Source organism: Octopus bimaculoides, chromosome 2 (assembly GCF_001194135.2).
Source record: "Octopus bimaculoides isolate UCB-OBI-ISO-001 chromosome 2, ASM119413v2, whole genome shotgun sequence".
Taxonomy (NCBI): Eukaryota; Metazoa; Mollusca; class Cephalopoda; order Octopoda; family Octopodidae; genus Octopus; species Octopus bimaculoides.
Window position 1 is genome coordinate 127,229,937 of NC_068982.1, and position 5,763 is coordinate 127,235,699.

Sequence of the window (5,763 nt, forward strand, 5' to 3'; positions counted from 1 at the left end):
TATATATATATATATATATATATATATATACATACATACATACATACATACATACATACATACATACATACATATATAAGAAGGAAAGTGCACACAGTTTAAATAGTTTTAATATATTTTAAATGGAAGAATACTGTAGTTGTCGACCGGTTTCGCTTTCGCTAATCATGACAGTGAAATTATTATTTCGTATTTTCTTAAGAAAATTTTAGCCCATGTTCTTGTATGAAAGTGGAATGCACTTAGGAATGGTTAAACATATTTTGTCATTCATAACTAAGCTGCGTTCTTTCTGTATATGACGTCACTAATCTTACGCTTATGTATGTGTTTTGCAATATTCTTGATGCGAAATCACGTGTTGAAACAAATATTGTTATACTTGGGAATGGTGTTTAATTGGCAAAATATGATCATCCCCAAGTATAAGAACATCTCTAATCTGTTGCATGTTAACTTGCATAGTTGTTTTTTCCACGTATAAAATAAAGAAAAAGATGTAACTATTTTGCTATTTTACATGGCAATGCAACAGCATTTTTGCGTCAAGATATACACTGAGTCCCACCCGTGTCGTTCTGTTTTTCTTTATCATTATATCTATATAGTTATGTGTATATATATATATATGTGTGTGTGTGTGTGGTGGGAGGAGAGAGAAATATATATATGCGTGTTTGTGTATGTGATGGCGTATGTGCGTGCGTGTACGACGTGCATATGTGTAAATTATTAAATGAATGTCGAAAGAACATGAGCTACATTATCGCTTTCATTAGCTAACAAATGTTTCTGTTATAAGTAAGCGTTCACCTAGACCTGACTGCCAGTGCGACATCTTATAGCTTCCTCGGAGCAATTTGAATTATTAATTGCTACTACTGCTGCCCTAATGGTTTACAGGTTATTGGTAACGCTATGCCTGATCTATCTATCTATCTATCTATCTATCTATCTATCTATCTATCTATCTATCTATCTATCTATCTATCTATCTATCTATACACACGCTCACATATTTCTTATTAATGAAAACACACTCTTGCACGTTGTGTGTGTGTGTGTGTGTGTGTGTGTGTGTGTGTGTGTGTGTGTGTGTGTGTGTGTCCGTGTACGCATACAAACACACGTGTTTTGTTTTAGCTTTATTTGAGCCAGCATTTCCTTTTTCCCTCGGTAAACTGAAGCTTGTTTCTTTAAGACTGCGTTACATAAATACTAAATAACAATGTGAAAATTCAACATAAATTAATGCAGGGCAATAAATAGCCCTAATCTTCAAAATTATTTCAATTTTTATCCTCTGTGCAAAATGTTGTCTTGACATTCCATGTTATATCGTGGAAAGTGGAGTCGAAGAAAAGTGTGATAATTAAAAAAGTTTGAGTAGTTCTGATCTGAAGATGGATGAGTTTGCTTGATTGATTCGTCCTTCACATTATATATTACAAACGCTTCATCTGAAGCATGCCGCCTTTTGGAGGTTGTTATTTCTTAAAGCTGCGCACCGCTATCGGGGCGGAGATAGCTATACGTAAGTTCGAACCCTGTTTGTCAGAGAGGCTGTTTCAGCGCGTCTTCCTCGCCCTCCTTCGGGACAGCTCTCTTTCCGTTTTGTCCGTTGGGACCGCAAGGCGGACTGACAAGCCCTTTTAGATATTTCTTTGCTGTAAGGAAAAGGAAAGATATGATGATTTACGTCGGGTCCTCCGTCAATATTAAAGTATTTTGTAGCTACGGTTATGATTTACCGTCGAAATATTCAAGGAGTTAAGAGGTAATCCACTTTATACTGATAATTACTTAATATTATGAATCCTTTCCTTATTGATAAATAGAACAACAGAAGAAACTCCAACTAGTGAATACAGAAAATTTTTGTTGGATAAAAATTGTCATCTATCAACAACACTTGCATGGTTAATGTGTATAACCGCTTCATTAGGGTAGGAAAAAAAATCAAAATCGTCATTCAGTAAGTGAACGTGCAACAATTCGATAAGAATCACTGATTAAAACTGCAACAAAAGGGATAACGTTTTTGATATTAAATATAAATTTATTCCCAGTTGTCATTTTAGTCATTAAAGCTAAGTCCTTTTTTATGTAACTGTTTGATTTTTAAGCAATTACAAATATATATTATTTCCATTAAAGTATACAAGCAGCAATTGTTAAACATGTCAAGAAAGGTCAACTATTCTAAGTCGTACAATGTCTGCTTAACATCACTTAACATAAATTATGTGCAGCGGCTAACGTCTCTGTGAACGCTCACATACACACATAAAACTACAGTTGATCTTTTTAAATCATCTGTGACTTTTGGGTCACATTTCATCAATGCTCACGTATGGAATTACCAGCTATGTTTAACAATGGCTTAAATTTAAAGCCGTTTATACTGTGTTGCTACTCATTCATTATTCATGGTTTCTTAGGGCATAATTTTAAACATTTCTTTGCTTTATTACTTCGCTATTCTCCACCTCTTTCTTTTGTATATCTATTCCTAAATGAAGGTTTGAATTTATTAGTCACTTCTCGAGATTACACTCCAAGAAGTGGAAATAACTTCAACCTAGATTTAGAATAAATAAACTTCAAATATAGAATTAGTTAATATTTAAAATCTATAGAAGGGATGGGTAAAATAGTGAAATGTGTGTATGTGCGTGAGGGAGAGATTGTAGAAAAGAAGAAATAAAAGAGTAAAGATAATGATATTAAGATAAGGGAAAGAAGAACGGAGGAAAGAAAGAAAGAACAAAAGAAGGAAAACACGGTTCGGCAAGAAGGGGCCAAAATTGGGAGAGGTTACGCGGAAAGAGAAGAAACAGCGAGGAGGAAGTAGGAGAAAAGGTGAAAAAGTAAGATGAGGAGAAGAAATGATTCAAAAGGATTAGATAAACTAAGTTGTTGTCCAAAATGAAATTTTGAATACAACTCAAGTGACGACAGAATTGGTACTGCGTCATAGTAAACGCACACGGATGTATATGTGTGTGACGTATAAGCTATTTCCTTTTGTGTGTGTGTATCTGGAGAAAAGCAAATATAGAAATTAGCACTCCTTCTACAAACTAGAATTTTTTTTCTTTTTGAAATTAACAGACTTCTTTGTCTTATCATTTTGGTTCTCATAGCATCTGAAGCTTTCACTGCAGTAACCAAACAATCGTTCCCTAAGGGGCACTCCTACATTTATTATGCTAGTTTTATATCATCGGCCTTAATACTTCCGGCAGTAAAAGTTGTAGAATCTAATCTCTCTCTGTGTATGTATGTATGTATATATATATATATAACAGCAGGGCTACGGATGTCGTTAATATACTCTCACCGAAAATGTGATGCCTGATAAGTGTCATGCAAGAGTTATGGCTATTTCCGTCTTTTAAATCAGTATATATATGTATATTTATTTTTAGAAAGTTGTATTATCTTCGGACTTGCTGTTATTATTATTATTATTATTATTGGTCTATAAATGAGAAAGGAAATGATCCTTAGAAAGAGGTAATAACATTATGTAATATTAATACTATTATATTTTGAAGTTACCCATTAAAATTCGATAGTTAAATAATTTTAAACAGGAGTTTTTAACTTATTTTGGTTTCTATAAATGTTAAAGTTTCAATCATGAATCTTTCGTAAGAAATATATTTTAAAGTTTCGGAAGTGTATTTGCCAAACGAGTGATTTGGTCTAAAACCGTGTGTAGAAACTAAAACAATTACAGCAAGAAAGACTCATATTAGTTATTCAAAAATACACAAAGACTTAAACATTTATTGTTTGTATGCTTATGAATGGCTAACATGTGTCTTCCACATTATAATTGTTAATATTTTAGAGCTTATCATGGAACCGTTGACAATTCATGATGAGCAGCAGATATCAGAAAACTGGAGTAAATTATTGATTTGTTATATGAGGTATAAGATATTCTATTTTATCTACACCTCGAAGAACGAAAGGCAAAGTTGAACGCGGCGGAAGTTGAACTAAGATCGTAACCTGAATTCATTTCCTTTCTGACATTCATTCAGGTGGAGGAGAAGATGCCAATACAATAACTTTCAGCAATATACTTACTAAAAGCAATTCAGCAATTTATATGTCTCTTTAAAACATATTGTCATTGTGCTTAGTCGAAAGTAACAACAAGCCAATTACGTTGACATCATAGCCAATTCAATTGAAAACAATTTATACATTCAGTCTTTGAATTAGACCAATACTGGCAAGGAACATTTGGTTTCCATGTTAGACAATATTCATTTCAAACGCGACTGCCACTCTTCATCTAATGTCATCTCATTCTCTTTACAACCGCAGACGCACTACATGACAATCAGTTTACATGTCACTCACGAAGTTTGAATGCAACAAACTCTACATACACTCATACTCGTAGGTATATATGTTTATATGTGTGTGTGTACAGACTTATATGTATGCATAGTCCGTATGTATATGCATATATATTAGATATGTTTTATATACTTTGCATGCACTCCATTTATATATCGTTTGGTTGATTGCAGTAATACTAAACATAGATCTGATTTATCCAGGTGTATGTTATTAGGTTTTTCATTTATTTGTTTTCTTCAATTTTTATAGAATTGCTTCGTGAAAAATGTACTTTTCTGAATAATATTACTTGTGTATTATGTGAATTCTGATTCTGTATATCTATTTCGACAATACTCGATGGTTGATACCACAGGGCAGTTTTAAGAGTTGGTAAAAATGGTTGAGTCCCAAATTTTGTGGTTTTTGCATCTCGGTTCAAACACCATTGGAATAGACTTAATGTTTCATTCCTTTGTAATCAATAAGTTAAAGGGGAACAGATCCGAGAAAACTTGTTTTCGTCTTCGTCGGCAAATAATGAACACAAATTGTCTGCCAGAGTGAAATAAATAATTATACGGTAAGGCAGACTAGGTTGAGATGAAGAAGATGGAAAAAGATCTTGACTTTCGGTTAGAATCTTGCGTAAATTAAATTCGGTTTGTGGTTGCGTGGTAGTATTGAGGGGCGCGCACTGATTGATTTAATTGATTGTACTTATCCCAAACAATTCTGTGGTTTCTACCAATATTTAGAAATCAATATTCAGCGATTGTTGCCGAGCTATAAAAACCTCTGACAAGCGGAATCTGAGACGTGGTTTCCAATCCTGCATGGACTAGTTTTATTTCCCTCACACACCTAAATAATATGTAGGCCTTGTTTTGCTCCCAAAATAGTAACCTTTATGTTTGTCCAAAAGAAACCAGTTTAACAGTTCTTGTAACATTTGTGCATCTTACAGATCTTCTGTAGCAGAGTAGACCTATGGTCACATGCATTCCATCCTATATTTTTATTCAGTCACAGTATATACAGGAATATATTATCAGATGCTGAGACCCCCTTCGGTCATGAATGACCATGGGATTCCACCTAGAAAGTTACCCTCCCAGGCACGAGTCCGGGCAAGTTTTTCTTTTATAGAAGACCAGCAGTCGCCCATGCATACCAGCCTCCCATCTCCACGCCACCAGTGTTATCCAAGGGAAAGGCAAAGGGGCCGATACAGCTTGGCATCTGTGACGTCGCAACTCATTTCTACAGCTGAGTGAACTGGAGCAACGTGAAATAAAGTGTCTTGCTCAAGAACACAACACGCAGCCTGGTCCGGGATTCGAACTCACAACCTCATGATCGTAAGCTCGACACTCTAACCACTGAGCCATGCGCCTTCAC

The 5,763-nt window shown here is 34.6% G+C and overlaps 1 protein-coding gene across 1 annotated transcript in view; it reads left to right on the forward strand.

Moving 5' to 3' along the window:
* The window catches only part of LOC106883186 (cholesterol 7-desaturase nvd), a 145,236-nt gene that overhangs the window by 28,082 nt on the left and 111,391 nt on the right, over positions 1–5,763 (forward strand). The gene's annotated exons all lie outside the window — the stretch shown is intronic.